Here is a 21,597-nt window from a genome sequence, read left to right as displayed (position 1 = left end):
GTGTCACCACACATTCTGGTGCCAAAATAGCATGCCCACAATGCTCAGCAGAACAATACAGAACACAGCAATCAACAAAACGAGCCCCATTCCTCCCTCTTCTCCCCACACCGCATGCACATACACAGTCCTCTAACTCCAAGACAGTCCATATTCTTTGGCCTCTAGACTCCAGCGGACTGGAATTCGGATGCAGACATTGGGCCTTCAACTACCCCAGCGGACTCACAGAGATTCACAGACCAGGAGCTCTGACCAATGGATATTGACTTCCAGGCTTCCAGTTTGATTCTCAGGCCTCGATCCTCAGAATTAACCACAAAACCCGATAGAAATAGCCACTATGTTCTGTTTGTTGGGACACATAGATTCAGTGTAAAGCATGGAAGGACTGTAGCAATTCCAGAACTACTTTCCCACCTGTCCCACCTCTGCATTGAGTCTGTGAATCCTACAGCAACATGTTGCAGCTTTATAAAATTCTGGTTAGGCAACACTGGGAGTATTGCATTCATGTCAAGTCATCCCAGTATAGGAAAAATTTCAAGGCTTAAGAGAGGTTGCAGAAGAGGTTTACCAGATCCTGTCTGGATTAAAGGTATGTGATATAAGGAAAGGATGGACAAACATGAGTTGCTTACTCTGGTACAACAGAGGCTGAGGGGATGCCTGATAAAAGTTTATAAGATTATGAGAAGCGTAGATAGAGCACTCATCCAATATCTTTCTCCCAGGTGTCAAAATTTCTAATATTAGAAGCTATGCTTTTAAGGTAAGAAAGGGCAAGTAGTGGTAGATGCCAGGAATATGCTGCTGGAGGTGATAGTAGAGACAAGTACAACAGAGGCTTTAAAAGGCACATGAATATATAGAGAATGGAGGGATGTTGACATTGTGTTGGCATAAGACCATAGGAATGGAATTAGGCCATTTGGCCCATCAAGTCTGCTACACCATTTCATCATGACTGATCCACTTTCCTTCTTAACATCATTCTCCTACCTTCTTCCTGTAACGTTTGACATCCTGGCTAATCAAGAACCTATCAACCTCCATCTTAAATAAACCCTATCAACTGGCCTCCACAGTCACCTGTGACATTGAATTCTACAGGTTCACCACCCTCTGGCTAAAGAAATTCCTCCTTATCTCCATTTTAAATGGACATGCAATTCTGAGGCTGTGCCCTTTGATCCTATAGGAAATATCCTCTCCATATCCACACTATCTAGGCCTTTCAATATTTGATAGGTTTCAATGAGATCCTCCCTCATTCCTCTAACTTCAAATGAGTACAGGCCCAGAGCCATCAAATGTTCCTTATATGATGACCCTTTCATTCCTGGAATCATTCTCATGAACCTCCTCTGGACCCTGTCCAATGTCAGCACATCCTTTCTTCGATAAGGAGCCTAAAACTACTCATAATAGTCCAAGTACAGTCTGACCAACGCCTTATAAAGCCTCAGTATTACATCCTTCCTTTTATATTCTAGTCTTCGCAAAATGAATGCTAACATAGCATTTGCCTTCCTCACTACTGACTCAACATGTAAGTTAACCTTTACGGAATCCAGCACAAGTACTCCCAAGCCCCTTTTCCACCTCTGACTTTGAAGTTTCTCCTCATTTAGAAAATAGTCTATGCTTTTCTTCCTTCTACCAAAATCACATGATCATACTTCCCAACACTGTATTCCATTTGCCACTTTGTCCATTCTCCTCATCTGTCTAAGCCCTTAAGCAGTCTCCTTGCTTCCTCAACACTATTTGCCCCTCCAGCTATCTTTGTATCGTCTGCATACATGGCCAGAAAAACTATCAATTACGTCATCCAAGTCATTGACATGTAATGTAAAACGAAGCGGGCCAACAGTGATCCCTGCAAAACACCGCCAGTCACCAGTAGCCAACTAGGGGAGGCTCCCTCTGTTCCCACTCTTTGCCTCCTGCCAATCAACCAAGCCTCTATCTATGCTAAACTGCTCTAAAAAGCCATCCTGTAGGCATTCTACAAATTATCTCTCTTGGGATCCAGCATCAACCTGATTTTCCCAATATACCTGCTTGTTGATATCCACCCATGAGATTTGTGACGTTGTCTCTTGCATGCCTTTTCTATCTACTGTTGTAATTTGTAGCCCTCATCTGGGTTACAATTTGGAGGCCTGTACTTACCTCCCATCAGGATCTTTTTAACCTTGTAGTTTCTTAACTATACCCATAAGGATTCTACATCTTTCGATCCTATGTGACCTCTTTTTAAAGATTTGATTCCATTTTTCTTTTACCAGTAGAGCCACCACACTCCCTCTGCCAACCTGTCCTTTCAATACAATGTGTATCCTTGGATGTTAAGCTCCCAACTATAATCTTCTTTCAGCCATGGCTCAGTGATGCCCACAACATTATACCTGCTAATCTCTAACTGTGTTGCAAGATCATCTACGTTATTCCATATACTGCATGCATTTAAATATATCACCTTCAGCCCTGTATTCATAATCCTTTTCAATTTTGTCCCTCCTTTACATTGCAATTCATCCCATTGACTGCAATTTTGCCCCACTATCAGCCTGTCCTTGCTGGCAGTCTCACTACATACTGCCTCTGTTCACTGTTCTCTGAGGAGCTGCAGCTCTGTGTGCCTGGTGTAGTTGTTACATATTTGTACTCAACAGAAGAGTAGATGTTATTCATTGAGACTAGTACTCTTCTCCATTTCAGTCAGTCAGCATTAACTTTTCCCAATACTCAAAGAAGTATGAAGATGTGGATTTGCCTGGGCACCCTCAAAATGAGCCAAACTCTGGAAATGTATAGAATTCAATGAGCAAAAGCCTAGTTATATCCGGTAGAATGGCAGTTTCCTTTCCCAAATACATGTGTGATCACGAATTTATGGGTATTTGTGCACTTATGTATAGAAATTGGATTGCTTGTGTTTTGGAGTATAATTTTGGAGGCATTAAGTGGGATATTGCAGAGGTGGATTGAGTGAGACTGTTTGTTGGTAAAGGGATGTTTGGCAATTGGGAGGCTTTTGAAAGTGTCCGGCATGCTACAGCGAGGATGAAGGGAAAGGCTGGTAAGTTTAGAGTAAACTGGCTGACATGTGATACTAGGCTCTCATTAGGAAAAACATTGGGTTAGGCAATCAAGAGCAGGTGAATCCTATGACTGTAATGTGTTGGAGTACACTTAATAGGGAAATCAAAAAAAAAGGGGTGCAGTGGATCTGGCAAGCAAGGTTAAGGACATTTTCTAGTGTTTCTATAGATGTATTGAGTGAAAGGGTGGCTATGGAGAGAATAGGTTACCGTAAATATCATTATGGTTGTTTACGTGGAGCCACAAGAGATGGGTGAGTAGTTTAATGAATATTTCTCATTGGATTTTACGGTGGAGAAAATAACATGTTAAACAAATGAGGGAAATGAGTAATAATGTCTTGGACAACATATCAGTTACTAGGGAAAAGGTATTTGTGGCCTCAAAGTAGATAAATCCAAGGACCCAATCAAGTGTGTCCTCAGACCTTGAGGGGAAATTAGGGCAGAAATTGGGGAGGCCTTTGCCTCATCTTCAGCCACAGGTAAAGTTTCAGAAGATTGGAGGCTTGCAAATGTTACACCATTATTTAAGAAAACAACAAAGACAAGCCATGGAACAATAAGCCAGTGAGCCTGTCATGAGTTAATTCTGACAGGGTCTATCAGTATTTTGATAAACAAGATCTAACTAGGGACAGTCAGCACAGCTTTGTGCATAGGGAAACAATGTCTTATGAATCTCCTGGATGGTGGGATGTTAGCAAGGCTTGTCTGAAAGGTTGTATGGGATCCAAGGAGAGATAGCTAATTGGATTTATAATTGATACTTAATGGTAGGAAGCAGAGAGTAATGGTCAAAGACTGTTTCTTGGACTGGGGACCTGTGACAAGTGCAGTGCCACATGAGTCAGTACAGGGACTTCGTTATTTGTTACTTATATAAATAATTTCTATGTGAATCTACAAGGAATATTTATAAGCTTACATACTGTATGTTACTAGGTAATAACGTTATCAGAATTTACAGGAGAATTTTGGTCAGCTAGGTTCGGGAGCCGGTAGGCTGAAAGTAGTGAGTGACTGGTAAAGAAGGCATTTGACATGCTGCCCTTTATCAGTCTCTGGACTAAGTATAGGAGTTGGGATATTATGCTGTAGCTGGAGATGATGCTGGTGAGATCTCACCTGGTGTGTACAGTCTTAGTCCTCCTTTATAGGAGATACATCATTAAATTAAACAGCATGCCAAAGATGTTGCCGGTGATGGGGAGAAATTGGGTAGGCAATGCCTTTATTCCTTTGAATCTACAAAATTGAAGAGTGACCTTCATAAAGGTGTATAAAACCATGAGGGAGTACAGATGAGGTGAATAGTTTCTTTTCTTTCTGGGTAAAGGGAAGGAAAATGACACAGCATATGTTTAAGGTAAGAGGTGAAGGATTTGAAAAGAACCTGAGGGACAACTTCACAGAGAGTGATACATATAAAGATTGAGCTAACAGAGAAAGTGTTTGAGGCAGGTACAATAATATCATTTAAAAGACATTTGGATAATTACATGGACATGGGACAAACACAGGCAATTGGGAACAGCGTGGTCAGTCAGCACGGATGAGTTCGACCTAATGGCGTTTTTCCATGCAGTATTAATCTGTGACTCGAAGAGAGTTCCATAGACTCTCAAACCCCTGCAAGAAAAAAAGCACCTCATTTCTGTCTTAAGTGACTGATTCCTTATTTTTAAACAGTAACTGCTGTATTAAACAATATCCCAGTGATGTCCTCTCACTGACTCAGTCACGTCTCACAGCTTTCAGTGTGATTTGCTTGTTACTTGTTGAATAATAGCCTGGGTTGTAAGTTACAGTTTTAACATCCATTTTCACTGTTGAGCAAGTAAAATGTGCTGCATTTACTTATGACATCATAATACACACAAAAGAACCGGAAAATGACATTAGTATTCTTGTGAATTGTGGCAGGAAGTGCCTGCTAAAGTATCTCAAGATGGACAGAGTTTCAACAGGATTTGTGCTGCAGACACAGCACAATGTGCCAACTTCATATGCTATTCTCTATTAATACCTCCAAAATGAATATTCGCTTAGCCAGTTTCTAGGCACAAGATGGAGACTACCACCTTTATTGTGAAATGTCTCTGGGTCAGATTTGAGGTTGAGTGCGTATGTTTGCATGTCTCCTCTTGCTTGACCTTTTCATTTCACATCCATCCTTTGAGACGCCACAGAATAAACTGAAAGGTTAATCATTTTGTAAGTTTCAGCATATTGATACCTAAAGCACGTTGTCAATAATCTTAGGAACAAGAAAACTGGTATTCATGAATTTCATCAGTGGTAAAACACTCATAACAAAACAAGCAAGGTTAGGCAGAGGTTAAAAATATACTTGAAAAATGTTTTAACCAGTTATCCTTTTTGAGAGGTCGGTTAAAGGAAGGGGAGGAGACCAGCTACTGCTGTTCCAGCTCTCTAATCTCCACGGACGGACGAATGTTATAGACTGATAATGAGCAGAGGGTTGGTTGTTTACCGCGGTTTTAGAGCTGTGTTTTCTTCCAGCATGCTGAATATAGCCCTGACTGCCAAAGCAAATTATTAAATGCTTAAATGTACAGACAAACTGTATGTTTCCAGTTCTATATCGAAGCATTGGCCAACGAACACAAATGGGTGGAAATCCTAGTTTGCAAACAGCGCATGACTTCAAATGCAGAAGCTTGAATTTTAGCTAATGTAAGTTTTGCCATCTGTCAATTACTTTCTTTTAATTTTATCATTTTTAATGTTGGTTTTGTTTATGTAAAACTTTTAAAATTTGATTTGTTGCTAAACTGCTTCTTCAGTTTTTGCAATCTCCATATCAGACATCCAGCTGAATCTTTATCTGCCCTGTCTATATTAATCAAATTAATAAATTTAAATCCAAAATATTTAAGGGTTTTGTTTGAGTATGGAGTTCCATTTTCATTTCGTCAAATGTTGCAAGAAGAAATAGGAACTTGAGTTGCACTGTCTTGTTAATATTAAACTAACTTTCTCCTTTCTGGCTTTAAAACTTTATAATTTGTTTTGCAATTTGCTGAATATGTTTTCTGGCTAGTAATCCTACAGGAAGCAAAGGTCAGCTATGATGCCACCTACTTCACTCAGTTAACTATTTTCCAGGGGAATAATGGGCAAAATTATACTGATAATAGTTTTGCAATGACTACCATTTTGCTTCCTCTTTTGTTTGTTGAAGCTCTATCCCTTTCACACAGAACTTATAAAGTATATAATGGATATTAGTTATTTATATCTGAAGTGATAAAAATGCTACACTGAGCTTGCTAGCTGCTTACCTGTAATTGCTTTGCTTCCTGGGGGTATTCAAACACTATTGTAGATTCATGCCAGTCTTTTTATTGTCTTTCATGATCCACACAAACTCTTTATTTACTCTCAAGTTTTTTCTTCATAATCATTCATCACTGCACTCAGAAGATGAATAGAACTTTTACACGTCTTCACTCATTTAAAATCAGGTGGAAATCAGTAACCCTGTGTTTTGATGCACTTTTCTTAGAAGTATCACTTATATTTCCTGTTGTACTTGAAATGTCACACTCCGGTATAGCTGCTTAATTGCACTGAGTAACGCAGCACACCTTGCTGTGGTTCAAAAGTGCAGCCTTGTTGAGTAGCAATTTATTCCAGGGTACATTATTGTCATGAGCCAATGAAAATTCGAAGTACTACATTGGTGATTTCATCTGAAGATGTTTTTTAGTTGGAAAGTGTAGAACTGTTTGAAAGTAGTGCCATTGATATCCTAGAGCAAGGTATGAGGTGATATGCCTCAAAATAAGAGGGTTTTAGGTTCGTGTCCCACTCCAAAGAGTTACTGTATTTATTTGCATTGTGTTCATGCAAGCTTCCGGCAGAGAAATCCCATCAGCAACATACACCCCCTTCTTATATACTCTTTTCTCTCTGCAACTTTTACCCATCCGTTCCACTTTGATTCTCTTTGTTAAGTGGTAATTTTCAGTGTCTAATTAAGCTGTAAGCATGTCTTTGAGATTTTGCAGGAAACTGTAACATCTGTAGAAACCATAGACTATCTGCTGCATCATAATGCTGCCTTTGACAGCAAGAATCTGAGCTTTAAGTCTAGAACTATATTAAGTGAGTGTCACAACATTGAAAGTGTTTTATTTTGGATGAAGTCAAGGTCCCCTCTGTTTTCTGTAAAAGGTTTTGTGATACTTTTTCAGGAAGAAGGAAGGAATTATCTCCTTAATATCCTGGCAAATATGTATCACTTATTCAGTATAACTTAAGCAGATGATCTGATCGGTACCGTGCTGATATTTTTGGGACTCTGGTGTGCATGAATTGACAGAGTTAACATTTTGAGTTTTGGTGAACAGTCTCAGGCCTGAAGGATTAATTTTGATTCCCTTCCCACAGATTCTGCCTGAATTGCTGAATATTTCTGGCATTTTCTATTTTTATTTATTTTTTTTGGCATCTGCATTTTTGTTTAAATTTTCACACTCCAAAATCTAACTGTGCGAAGAGTTCATTTAAATTTATTCTTACAAACTTTAAAACTCCCAACATAAGCTGAAGGAACATCTCATCTTTCATTCAGGCACATTACAAGCATTGGGACTGAATTTCTCGCTCTCACTCTACATACACACATACACGCACGCACACACAGCTTTTCATTTCTGTCTCCAATTGTGGCTTTTAATGTAATAGTTTAACAACATTAGTCAGCATCCTATCACAGACATCCCCATAATTCTCTCCATCCAATTCCTTCCACTGCAACATTAAACATACTTGTCTTCACACTTTTCCAAAACTGTTTAAGAATCTTTGAAAACAAAATATCATTTCTGTTCATTTCCCTCAGATGTTTCTTTCACTAACCAATATAACCCCTTCGATGCTGTTGAGGTGGATGTTCTTCAGGGTTCGAAGGAAAGGATGTAGTCAGTCAGGATGATAGTGATAGGAAACCCGATAACGATGGGGACAGACAGGAGATTCTGTGGGCACAGAAGAATCTGCAGAAAATCCTTGAGGGGTTGGGTGAATAGCCAGGGATCATTGAACTTGTTGGTATAAAATAGTGCAGCTAAAACAAGGGACAAGGTCCTGCAGAATGAGTATTGAAAGTTAGATAAGAAGGTAAGATGCAGGACCTCAAGGGTAGTAATATCCAGTTAACTACCAGTGCAGTATGCTGGTGAGGTCAGAAATAGAAGGATAGGCCAGATGGATTCATAGCTGAAGAGCTGGTGCAGGGGACAGGGATTCAGTTTCTTGGATCACTGGGATCTCTTCTGAGGTAGAGTAACCTGTACAAGAGGGACAGGTTGAATTTGAACCAGAGGGGGAGCTAATACCTTTGCAGAGAGATTTGCTAGTGCTACACAGAAGTACTTAAACTAGAGTGACAGGTGGGTGGGACTCTGAGCAGGAGGGTTTCATGGGATAAAACAGCAGTCAGTGAAAGCCAGGGACCCAATGAAGGCAGGGAAAGCAATACTGTACTCAGTTAAACTGCATTTACTTCAGTGCTTGAGATTTAACAGCTAAGGCACACAATCTCGGAGTATGGATTGACGAAGGTGTTATAAACATAAGAAATGTGGCTCAGAAATTGGCAACTTCATATTCTGTGATACGAATGCTACAGTTGTGAAAGAGGTACTGGCAAGTGAGGAGGGAGTATAGCATTTTTGATAAAGAAGGACGTAGCAACAATCCTTAGCAATGACATTCTTTGGGGAATTATCTGATGAGACCATGTGGGTAGAACATAGAAGCAAACAAGGGAGGATCACTATCATGGAACCTCTATTATAGACCCCACAATAGTCAGCGGGAACTTGAGTGCATTATGACCAAAGAGAAAAATGGCTCAAGTCACCTACTTTAGTTCAAGGGTGTTTATTAGGTACGTCACAAATCAAACTTACAAAAAATTAGTGAAAATAGCAAAAAGAAAACTGCCAATATTTAGAAAAAGATATCTACCAGAAAATACAATAAATAGTTCCATAGAATTCTCCCTCCCACCCTCATTCTCCCTCTCTTCCCCCCCCCCCACTCCCTTCCTTCTACTGATGGCAAAGAGCTCCTTTTAATTGGCACTGGGACTTATCATCTTTGATTACCCGCAAAGTAAACTTAAGACTGCACATGAACTAGAATATGATGCAGCCCATAATGTAGTTACAATCATATTACAAAAGAAACAGAAGAATCTACCTTAAATACAGTATACAAGCAATATATACACAGTTACACATCCTCATTACTAAAGAAATGGAATATTCTGAAGTGTATGGCGGGAAAGGCACTATCAAGCCAACACGTTTGGAGCCATTATTAGAATATTGAAGACACTGAAGTGCCCACACTCAGTACAGCAACAGCAGAATGACAAGGCAATGTTTGTGTGTTTGCACGTGTGAATGCCTGCATGTAAACAGTGCGTTCACCGCGTGCTCTCCTTCACAGAGTGTGCAGAGAAATTGGTTATAATTGTAAGAATAGTATTGTAAGTGTGAGATTTTAACTTCTGAAGTACTAACTGGCTTACCCAGCATGTAAATGGCACGGACATGATTGAATTTATTAAGTCTGTCAAGGAAATTTTCCTGAATTAAAATACAGAGGTCCCTACTCAGGAGGGTGCTATGCTGATCCACCTTTTAGGGAACTAGGTTGGACTATCTCATGAAGTAATAATTCAGGGAGCACTTGGGCTCTTGTGACCAAAATTCTTTTAGTTATAAGATAGTGATGGAAAGGGATAGGACAGGTCTACAGGTTAGGATCCTAAACTGGAGCAGGACTAAATTTGGGGAATTAAGCAGAATCTAGATGATCTTAATTGGAAGAACCTGTTCGAAGGGAAAGGACTGAATAGCAAGCGAGAAGCTTTTATAAGTGTGATATCAAGTGTCTAGGAGTAGCATATTCCTGCTAAAGGTGAAGGGCAAAATCTTGGGAACCTTGTCTGACAAGGGATACTGAGGCTCTGGTCAAGAAAAAAGAGAAAGAACCCTTAGATTTAAGATATCTGGATCGAGCTGGATCTTGAGAAATAGAAAAGAGGAGAAATACTCTTAAGAGGGAAATCAGGATGGCAAAGCAGGTATGAGATAGATCTGTCAGGTAAGGTAAAAGAAAATCCCAAGATTATATTTATATGCATACACCAGTGCCTATAAAAGGTATTCACTCTCCATTGGAAGTTTTCATGTTTTATTGTTTTACAACATGGAATCATGGTGGATTTAATTTAGTGTTTTGAACACTGATCAACAGAAAAGACTCTTTCGTGTCAAAGTAAAAACAAATTTCTAAAACTCGTCTAAATTTATTCCAATTAATAAACACAAAATAATTGATTGCATAATTACTCACCCCCATCAAGTCAGTATTTAGTAGATGCACCTTTGGCAGCAATTACAATTTTGAGTCTGTGAGGATAGGTCTCAATCAGCTTTGCACACCTAGACACTACAGTTTTTCCCCATTCTTCTTTACAAAACTGCTCAGGCTCTGTCAGATTGCATGAATAGCCCTATCAAGTCCAGCTATAAATTCTCAATTGGATTGAGGTCTGGACTTGGGCACTACAGGACATTAACTTTGTTGCTTTTAAAGCCACTCCTGTGTAGCTTTGGCTTTATGCCTGGGGTCATTGTCTTGCCAGAAAACAAACCTTCTCCCAAGTTGCAGTTCTCTTGCAGACTGCATCAGGTTTTCCTCCAGGATTTCCCTGTATTTTGCAGCATTCTTTTACCCTCTACCTTCACAAGCCTTGCAGGGCCTGCTGCAGTGAAGCATCCGAACAGCATGATGCAGCCACCACTATGCTTCTCAGCAGGGACGGTGTGGTTTTGATGATGTGCAGTGTTCGGCTTACACCAAACATAGCATTTAGTCTGATGGCCAAAAAGCTCAATTTTGGTTTCATCAGACCATAGAACCTTCTTACAGCTGACTTCAGAGTCTCCCACATGCCTTCTGGCAAACTCTAACTGAGATTTCATGTGAGTGTTTTTTTCAACAGTGGCTTTCTCTTTGCTACTCTCCCACAAAGCTACAGCTGGTGAAGCACTCATACAACAGTTGTATGTGCAGTCTCTCCCATCTCGGCCACTAAAGCTTGTAACTCCTGCAGAACTGTCATAGGTTTCTTGATAGCCTCCCTCACTACACCCCTTCTTGCATGGCCACTTAATTTTTGAGGATAGCCTGCTCTAGGCAGATTTACAGCTGTGCCATATTCTTTCCATTTCTTGATGATTGACTTTACTGTACTCCAAGGGATATTCAGTGACTTGGAAATTTTCTTGTATCCATCTGCTGACTTGTGCTTTTCAATAACCTTTCGTGGAGTTGCTTGGAGTGTTCTTTTCTCTTCATGGTGAAGTTTTTGCCAGGATACTGACTCGCCAGCAGTTGGACCTTCCAGATACAGATGTATTTTTACTTAACTAATTATGGCACTTCTAAAACCAATTGGCTGCACCAGTGAAGATTTGGTGTGTCATATTAAGGGGGTGAATACTTATGCAATCAGTTATTTTGTGTTTTATATTTGTAATTAATTGAGATCACTTTGTAGAGATCTGTTTTATATAGTAATTTGTAGATTTTTATTATGTATTTCACTGTATTGCTATCGCAAAGTAGCAAATTTCATGATATATGCCAGTGATGGTAAACCTGGTTTCTGATTCTGTTTCCATGCAGTATAACTTGGGCTATAATTAATTTAGGAGTAATCTATGGAAAGAAAAACAAGAGTTAACACTCAAACTGTCTGAGTGTTTTCAGTATTTTCTGTTTTTATTTTGGATTTCCAGCTTCTGCCATCATTTATTTGCATTTGAGAATTATTTTCTCTCTGTGAAATGCAATGCTGCCATTGAGTGGGAATATTTCAAGGCTTCAGCGGAATTCACATTTTTGCAGATTAGAACAAGAGATGCTAAAAAGTTGTGAAAATTGAATGGCAAAAAATGAGAATGATCTTGTAGCGGTATATGTAGGAGCCATGTATCTATTTTCTGTCTGTCTGTATTTTATTTTGTGTTGCAGATTTATCATGGGTAATCTGTCATGTGGGTTGGGGCGTTGTAGAAGTGAAGACTATAGTTATATATTCATGCTTTGTGCTAGTTCAGTTTAGTCTGGTTAGAGCAGGCTGTGGGAATGATATTTTTTGTTGACTGCTAACGTGTAAGAAAGTTAATTTTCCAAATATGCTTAATGCTAATTAGAACATTTAAATACACTTAAGGCAGCTAACTTTGTTATTTCGTTATATCGCTCGTTTTGGTTTCATATTTTTATCATTACAAGATTGCTCGTCTTTGCTAGTTTCTTAATAAAGGATCAAGTATACTACTTCAACTTAGAACTTCATTATTTCTGGAGTGCATCACACAGTGTCAAACACCTCCAACGTGTTTGGTCTCTGAATGGTTTTGGTTTGTTTTCAAGTAACTGCTACAGTAATGACAAGGGTAAAGTGATCAGTAATAATAATGTGGGGAAGTACATAGTTGAGATTTTTGTTTTAGCTTGGGAAGTTTTTAAAAAAAAAGAGAACTATCTTGGAACAATAGCAAAATGAAACATAACAGAAAACTTATCGAGAGACAGGAGCAGTCTCAAAAGACTATGGTTCAGAAAGCATTCAAACCACAGTTTATTGGGAAGATATAGTTTGGCTAGATAACAGTAATTCCAGTTTTCTGAACATGGTTGGATACAGAAGGGAGAGGATTTGTTAAAAATCAAGTCTTATTTTACAAAGGGGCCTATCTTGACTTGCACAGGTTTGAAATAAAATTCAGGCAAGTTCTATAGAACTGGAAGCATATTCAGTAAATCAAGTTAAATGTAATTTCATTTTAATTTCTATAGCGCATTGTGATGTTTTGTGCTTTCAAGACCCTGCCCACTGGCTCTGGAAGTAGGAAGGCAGCACTGTAGATCTGTTAATGAATCGTGAAAACCAGCTAATATTTGAAGTAAATTGAGGATCCTTCTGGCAGCTGCTGATACAAGTCCTATGTCAATCAGGAAGAGCAGGCATTTAAGTAAAATATAAATGGATCACTTAAGAACCAATTGTAACATTAATCAGCTTAACTTTTTACAGAATTAATATTAAGCTTGCAAAATGATTACATTCACCTGGAGTTTTTGTCCTCAGGATGTCTCTGAGCAAAATATTGTCTTTTGCTTCTAGTTTATGAGCAATTACAGTTGCAGAAAAGATAATAAAATCAGCCACCTGTGTATCTGTTTAAGCAGTATTGTTTCCCTTGTTAGCTGGAATGCAAGGCGCATCGATTTTATGTGGCAGCATGGTGGTGCTTCAGTTAGAGCAGCCCCCCTCGTAGCATAAGGAAACGGGATTTGTTGTGAGTTTGGGTAGTTTCATGTGAAGTTTGCACATTTTATTGATGTCCGTATAGGTTTTTGCTGGTTGCTCACATTTCCTCTTAAATCCTGTGCTGGAAGGTTAAATGGAATGAGAAAACTAGGTTAGTTATTGAGAAATACAGGGAGGGGAATACAGGAATGCTCTTCTGAGAGCTGACATAGCCACCTGCTGATTAACGGAAGGAAGCATTGTTAATATTGTAGGCCAGCCTTCCAGTGGTTTGGGATCTTCATCGACCTGAACAGGTAAATGAAGCTTTGGTTTACATTTTGTATGAAAATGGAACCTCCTTTCAAGTATCAGGGTCATCTAATGTGCTCACTGTCTGGACTGGACATATTTGTATGTTGAATATATCCTTTGATACTGACTCTTTATGCCACTTCATTATTTCATTAATCATTCATGTTGCAATTAATTTTTATATTCAGCAAGTGTTACACATCACACAATCTATGTACATTCCACAGTGTCATTTATTGTTTTCCTCCCACAGTTTCTTTTCCCTCCATTTTCTTCAATCTAATTGAAATCTCTTCAGTTTTTAGTTGTAGTGAAAAGCACACAGCAGAAAATTTGAAACCCTGATTATTATTTTCTTCATGATGCTGACTTGCTGCACAGTGGATTTCAAGAAGTACAACTCATGGTTTGAAGGAGATTGACATGAGAACCTTAATTAATATAAGAAAAAAATATACAGCAAATGCATGGGATCAGGAGTAATAGTGGAAGCAGGTTTAGCAGAATTCAGAAGGAAACTGGCATGTTTTAGAAAAAAGAATATGCAGCCAGTGGGCAGAAGGCAGGGGAATGGAACTGGCTGAATTGCTTTTGCATAGATACTGTTTGTCTGAAATGTCTTGGGCTTATAAAATGAACCCTCAAAATAACTATTAATTCTGATGATCTGTATATTGCTTAACAAGCTTGACAGTATCAAATTGCCTATTTAACATCCAAATCACTTCCATTTCTGGTAGGACTTTGTGTAACTACATTAAGCCACATTAATGGTTTATGTGTGTACAAATGATGAGATTACCACTGTTCACCTACTCATCGCAGAGACTGAAGCATCTAGTTTCAAACAAAACTATGATTAAAATCCTTCCCATCAGGAGTCACAGAGAGCTGCTATATGGAATAGCAAGTCATAAGCACAAGAGATTCTGCAGATGTTGGAAATCCAGAGTAACACACACAAAATGCAGGAGGAATTCAGAAGATCAGGCAGCATCTGTAGAGAGGAGTGAACAATCAACGCTTTGGGCCGAGTCCTGATGAAGAGTCTTGACCCAAAGGATTAACTGTTCATTCCTCTACATTGATGCTTCCTAACCTGCTGAGTTCATCTAGCATTTTATGTGTGTTACTCAGGATTTCCAGCATTTGTGTGCATATGGAAATAGGCCCTTAATGTCCATGCATGCTTGTAGCATACCCAGCAACATTAATTCTGCTCCAATCCCATTTTTCCTCTTGTATTGCTAGCAGCCACCCCATCCCCACACCCATTTCCTCACTAAGGACAATCTTCTTGGGCCTGTGCTCCCAGTGGAGCATAAGCCATTGATGACCTCCTGCCTCCATCGTCCACAAAGTCCGTGGTATGGTTGGAGCTTATCGATGTTTCTATAATCCATTGTATCCACAGTACAGGGTTTTGGCCTACATAGCTTCACCAGAGCCCTGTTAACTGGCCTTACCCATTTCCACCTCTCATGACAGGGACACAGGGTTGGACTATGAGAAGCCACTTAGGACAATGCAGTCCTGAAAAAAATTAAAAAGTGAGTAACTACAGATGCTGGAAATCTGAAAGGAATTGTAAGGGATACTAAACAATGATATGGAGGAAGAAAGTGTGTTAGCATTTCCAATCAGTGACCCTTGATTGAAATTGTTAAAATATCATTGACTTGTAATGTTCATTCTGTTTCTCTTTCCTTAGATGTTGCCTGACCTTTTGTGTGTTTTCTTTATTTTCACTCCCAGAATTATACTGCACTTATAACAATGTGCTCTGTATTGGTAGTTTTGAATAACATTAACTAGAATGATCAAACATTTGGTATTTCGTGTCTGTACAGCTGACAGCAGAAATTTACCTAATACCTGGTGAGAAGAACAATAATGGACTGCAAAAGGACATGGGTCTGAGAATGGCACTCAAGTTGAAGATGAAATTTAAAACAAAGAAGTGTTGAGTGCACTTCGGCAGAAGAGGAGAAATTATACAGACGAAATAGAACAGTGTTAATGATGCTACAAAGGGACCTTGGTGTACATATCGATAGATTCTTGATAGCGCAGGCATTGGAGAGGATAATTAGAGATCAAGTGCATCTAAAATAGCAAAAAACAGGACTTTTGGTCTAAGGATCCAGGCATCTTATCTTCTGCAGAATAAAGATGATGTGAAGTTTGCGATCTGTAGGGTATGAAAGAAAAGTCAATTAGGGCATACAAATGGGAATTGGATTGGTGCGAGCAGCAGTTTGCAGTAATATAGTGAAAGACCAGATTAATTAGATCTCAGGAGGTGCTTTACAAGTAATAGACTGGATTAGCTAAGATGAATGGTCTCATTTAGTCCAGTATTTTGTATAGTTACATGAAATGAGGAAACCTCAGTAATTGAAAACTTTGATAACCATGGATCCAAAGTCACTTTTTTTTTTTGAGTCTTGCATTTTCCCACAACTGTAGCAACTCATCCACAGGCATTAGTTCCAAGAGTGACAGCACATTATACTCTGTCTTTCTCCCTCAGAATTCAAAGGACCGAATTTTTGCAGATGGAGTGTATGTTGATGTGATTTAACATTTCTGACTTGAGGATTCAAATTGTAAAAAATGGTTCAAAGTTCAAAGTAAATTTATTATCAAAATACGTGTACAGAATGTTACCATATACAATCCTGTGATTAATTTTCTTGCAGGCATACTCAATAAATCTACAGATTAATAATCATAATAGAATCTTTGAAAGACCTCACCAACTGGGGCATTCAATCAATATGCAAAAGACAATAAAGTGTGCAAATACAAAAAGAAAGAAATCATCAATAAATATTGAGAACATGAGATGGAGAGTCCATGAAAGTGAGTTCATTGGCTGTGGGAACATCTCAATGATGGGACAAGTGAAGTTGAGTGAAGTTATCCCCTTTGATTCAAGAGCCTGATGGTTGAGTAACTGTTCCTGAACCTGGCGGTGTGAGTCCTGAGGCTCCTGTACCTTCTTCCTGATAGCAGCAGCAAGAAGAGAGCATGTCCTGTGTGGGGGGTCTCTGATGATGGCTGCTGTTTTCCTGCGACAGTGATTCATGTACTAGCTGTGTGTAGTGCTGTGGAGAGCTTAACCTGTGATGGAATAGGCAGTATCTATTATTTTGTGTGTAATTTTCCATTCAAGGGCATTGGTGTTTTCATACCAAGATGCAATGTAACCAGTAAATATGCTTTCCACTGCACATCTATAGAGGTTTGTCAGAGTTCTGGATGTCGTGCCGAATCTTCGCAAACTCCTAAGGAAGTAGAGGAGTTACTGTACTTTCTTCATAATTGCACTTACGTGCTGGGCGCAGGACAGGTCCTCCGAAATAATAACAACAAGGAATTTAAAGTTGCTGAACCTCTCCACCTCTGACCCTTCAATGAGGACTGGCTCATGGACCGCTGGATTCCTCCTCCTGAAGTCAATAATCAGTTCCTTGGTCTTGCTGACATTGAGTGAGGGGTTGTTGTTATGACACCACTCAGCCAAATTTTCAGTCTCCCTCCAATATGTGTGATCAACTGGAATTCATTCCTTCCACAAAAATTATTTTTTAACTAATTAGCTAACAATTTTTTCAGCAACATATCAGAAAGTGATGAACGTGAACTCCCTATAGGAATAAATACATTGTTCTTTTTTTTTGAATTGACACTTTGGGCCAAAATCATCATGCATCAGGTCTTTTGGCCTAAAGCTTTGATTGTTCATTCCTCTCCATGGATACTGCCTGAACTGCTAAGTTTCTCCAGCATTTTGTGTGTGTTACTCTGATTTCCAACATTTGCAGAATCTCTTGTGTTTATGGTTTGTTATTTCCATATGGCAGTTCTCTGTGATTCCTGATGGGAAAGGTTTTAATCATAGTTTTGTTTGAAATCAGCTGCTTCAGTTTCTGAAATGAGTAGATGAACATTAGTAATCTCATCGTTTGTACACACACAAACTATTAATGTGGCTTACGATTGTTACACAAAGTCTCACCAGAAATGGAGGTAATAGGCTATTTGAGAACTATGTTTCTGCATAATAAGCAATGTTATGTTCCAGAAGCAAATGACATTATCCTTCCCTAGCTTGTTAAACATTTGTAATTATTCCCAAATGGTACATTTTTAAGAGAAATAGCTGGAATCTCCATCAGAACTATCTGCTGTAGGAACTCGGCAGGTTGAGTAACATCTGTGTGGCAGGCAGGTGGACCTGAATTGCCGATGTTCTATGTCAAAACCCTGTATCTGGGTTTCTGTTTGCTGTGTCTAAGCCAATTTGAACTGGTCTAAATTCCCTTTTGTTCCTCAGATCCTGGCTTGTCGATACACATCCAAGTACTGTTTAAAAATTGTCAAGATTCTTGTCTCTACAATCTTTCTGGCAGTGAGTGCAAACCACCCACACAGTCCGAATAAAATGGGTTTTTTCTGGTCTCCAGCCTACTTTTTCTGATCTCCTACTTTAAATCTCCTTCATTAGCTGGAAAATGCTTTAGAACCTCTTGAGATTAATTGCTAGTTGCTCACAATAATCCAATTTTAATTGACCAGCAAAAGTAAAACTGAAAATATGAAATAAAGCAAAATATAGTGGAAGTACTCAGCGGGTAAAAGAAAAAAAAGTAATATTTAAGGTTTCCCTTTTGCAATAACATCTTTTTCTTTTAAGTTAAAATTTCTCAATCACTATTTAACGTTTCCCACTTCCGCTAAAGGGTCATTGATATGAAATAATAAATTTGCTTCCCTCTCCACAGACCCTTCCTGACCCACTGAATCTCTCCAATAATCTCCTATTGTAATCATCTGTTACTGAATATCTTATAACCGCAACTACTGTGGGGACTTTGAACAAAAATGTCAAAATGAGAAATAATAGAATAATAAAAACAGTGATCAAACTAGACAGGAATGTGGACATAAGGCGGAGGAGCAGATGTGATTTCATTGATGGAATGGGCAAGAATGAAGGGCCAATAACAAATAAGAAAGAAAATCTGCAAATTGAACTCTGACATTAGATCCTTTTTTTCTAAATATTGCTATCGATTAAACATTTTGGCTCTGATTAGTTCAAAATTCAATTAAAATTTATTATCAGAGTACATACATGTTACCACATACAACCTTGAGATTTTTTTCCTGTGGGCATACTCAGCAAATCTACAGAACAGTAACTGTAAACAGTGGACAACAAACTGCAAATGCAATAAATAATAAGCATGAAGTAACAAGAAAAAAAGGAGTCCTTAAATGAGTGTAGTTATCCCTTTTGTTCAAGAGCCTGATGGTTGAGGGGGTAATAATTTTTCTTGAACCTGGTGGTGAGAGTCCTGAGGCACTTGTACCTTCTACCTGATGGCAGCAGTTTGTGTGGTGAGGATCTTTGATAATGGATGCTACTTTTTCATGGCAATGTTTCATGTAGATCTGCTCAATGGTTGAGAGGGTTTTACTTGTGATGTACTGGGCCGAATCCACTACATTTTATGGGATTTTCTGCTCAAAGGCATTGGTGTTCCCATACCAGGCCTTAATGTCACCAGTCAAAACACTATCCACCACACATCTGTAGAAGTTTGCAAAAGTTTTTAATGATATGCTGCATTTCCCCAGACTCCTGAGGAAGTAGAGGCACTGTAATGCAATTGTATTCATATGATGGGTCCAGGACAGGTCCGCTGAGATAGTGACACCCAGGAATTTAAAGTTTCCGACCCTCTCCACTTCTGATCCTCCGTTGATTATTGGCTTATGGTTTCCCTCTTCTGAAGTCTACAATCAGATCCTCAGTCTTATTGAGTGGTAGATTGTTGTTATACCACTCAGCCAAATTTTCAATAGAATAATATTTAAGTATAATATAGAATTGAATATTTGTGCTCAGATGTCATCTGAGGAAACATTAAGGAAAATAAGATAATAGTCTAAAAGTGGGCTATTAAACATCATCACTTACAGAAAAGGCATGATTGTATTGGAGAGGGGTAAGGATGTTACCATTGTGACTGACGATAGATTGGATTGCTAAATTGTTTGTAAATGAACAGGCTGTATAAAATTAAGAGGAGCCCAGATAGAATAAATAGCTAGGATATACAGGTATTTCCCTTGGCATAGATTTAAAGCAGTTGGTAGAAGGAATAAGAGGGGAGATGAGGTAAAAATATTTCTACCTCATGACTGATAGTGGATGATAGAGTTCTGGACCCACCGTTCCTAAATCCAGCACCTAGATGTATTTTTAAAGGTCTGGAAGTTGGGGTCAGGCCAAATGATTTCAGCTTACTGGCATGGTTATGAAGGTTCATATGGCTTTTTACCGGGATATAACCTTTCAGTGATTCTGTGGTTTATAAAATTCTATTCAAAATTACCTAGTTAGTTCATCCTGAGGTTGGGGAGAATGTGGAACTTGCTACCACAAAGAAAAGTTTAGGTAAATAAGCAAAGATGTTTTCATGGAAATTTTTAGATAAGCAAGAAGGGAGGAAGAAACAGATGGAAAAGAGACATACACATAATGTTGGAGGAACTCAACAGGTCAGGCAGCACCCATGGAAGTGAACAAACTGTCAACATTTTGGACCAAGACCCTTCTTCAGATGAAAAAGGGGATAGCTTTGTATGAAGGAGGGTAGGTGGAGACTTGTGCAGAGCAGAGACAAACTGGGCTGGTTGGCTAGCTAGGAGTTGTGCTATATATTGTGTGCAACTAATAAGGACATATAGCACTTGCTGTGGGAAAAAGTTTCTAAATTTGGTTCTTACAGGTGGTTGAAACACCGGTCTAATTTGATCGCAGAGATTTCTTATTTTTGTGGTTGAATTATGGCACGATTCCTTCTGAGAACTCGGTGGCTGGGTCATTCCCTAACAACTTATGGAGTGGCAGAAAATGAAACATGCTATCTTTGTGAGTGGAAGTTACTTAGAACCATTGTGAGTGGACGCTGACTGAACTACATGTGACTTGGATCAGAAATGACTCTGCTTTTAAAGCAATAAGTTACCCAGAGGAAGTCTCAAGTCTTTTCTTTGTCAGTGAAAATCAGTCAGCAGCACTGATCATGGCTGGGTACAAATCTCAGTCTTTGATCCCATTACAAGCAAGTTTTTCCACCATGAGAAGTTGAACTAGTTGAACTAACCCTGCTTCTGCTAAGTTGATAGCATGTTAGCCAATTGCAGAGCAGTGTAATCTCATAGGGATCTTGATCTTCAGAAGTAAGAAGTTCTCTAACAGTGGATAGATACAGTTGCAGAGAGGGTAAGAATTTTGGGCACTCACTAATGTGGGGATTGGGAAGGAATTCAATTTTGACGTGGAGGATCAGCTGCAATTTTACTGAAGTGTTGAGCAAAATGGAAGGGCCAATGGCCAACTCTTGTTTCTATTTCTTCTTTTGTAAGGAATTGTTATTTTAGTCTCTAACCTAACCCCGACTAATTGAAGGAACAACATAATGAAGAAGTCCTTTCAAAGTATTCTTAAGAATGGTGTGTAAAAGAGACAATATATATTATTGTGTGGAAAACTATAAGCCTGGAGTAGATCAGTTTTGCATCACAGAAATTAGCCAGTGGCATTTGCAATGATTTCTTTGCAGCCTGTACTGGATGAGTATCCTTTGTCTGAAATACTTGGGGCCAGAATTATTTTGGATGTTTTAGTATTATGGAATAATTTTAATTTTAATTCCCATTCCCATTCCGGTATGTTGGTCCATGGCCTCCACTTGTGCCAAGATGAGGCCACCCTCAGTG

The 21,597-nt window shown here is 38.9% G+C and overlaps 1 protein-coding gene across 4 annotated transcripts in view; it reads left to right on the top strand.

Moving 5' to 3' along the window:
• LOC134346986 (tyrosine-protein kinase JAK2-like) overlaps positions 1 to 21,597 on the top strand; it is a 280,271-nt gene that overhangs the window by 129,056 nt on the left and 129,618 nt on the right. Inside the window, exon 1 of one of the 4 annotated variants that reach the window (XM_063048927.1) lies at positions 5,542 to 5,810. The exons of 2 other annotated variants lie outside the window; for them this stretch is intronic. The gene's annotated coding sequence lies outside the window, so the exon portion shown is untranslated. Of the gene's footprint in view, positions 1 to 5,541; positions 5,811 to 21,597 lie in introns of those variants that run through there. One more of the 4 variants, XM_063048924.1, reaches the window with a different exon arrangement.

The sequence above is a fragment of the Mobula hypostoma genome, chromosome 5 (genome assembly GCF_963921235.1).
Source record: "Mobula hypostoma chromosome 5, sMobHyp1.1, whole genome shotgun sequence".
Classification (NCBI taxonomy): domain Eukaryota; kingdom Metazoa; phylum Chordata; class Chondrichthyes; order Myliobatiformes; family Myliobatidae; genus Mobula; species Mobula hypostoma.
Note: the sequence above shows the minus strand (reverse complement) of the source record. Positions and strands in the feature narration are given on the sequence as shown.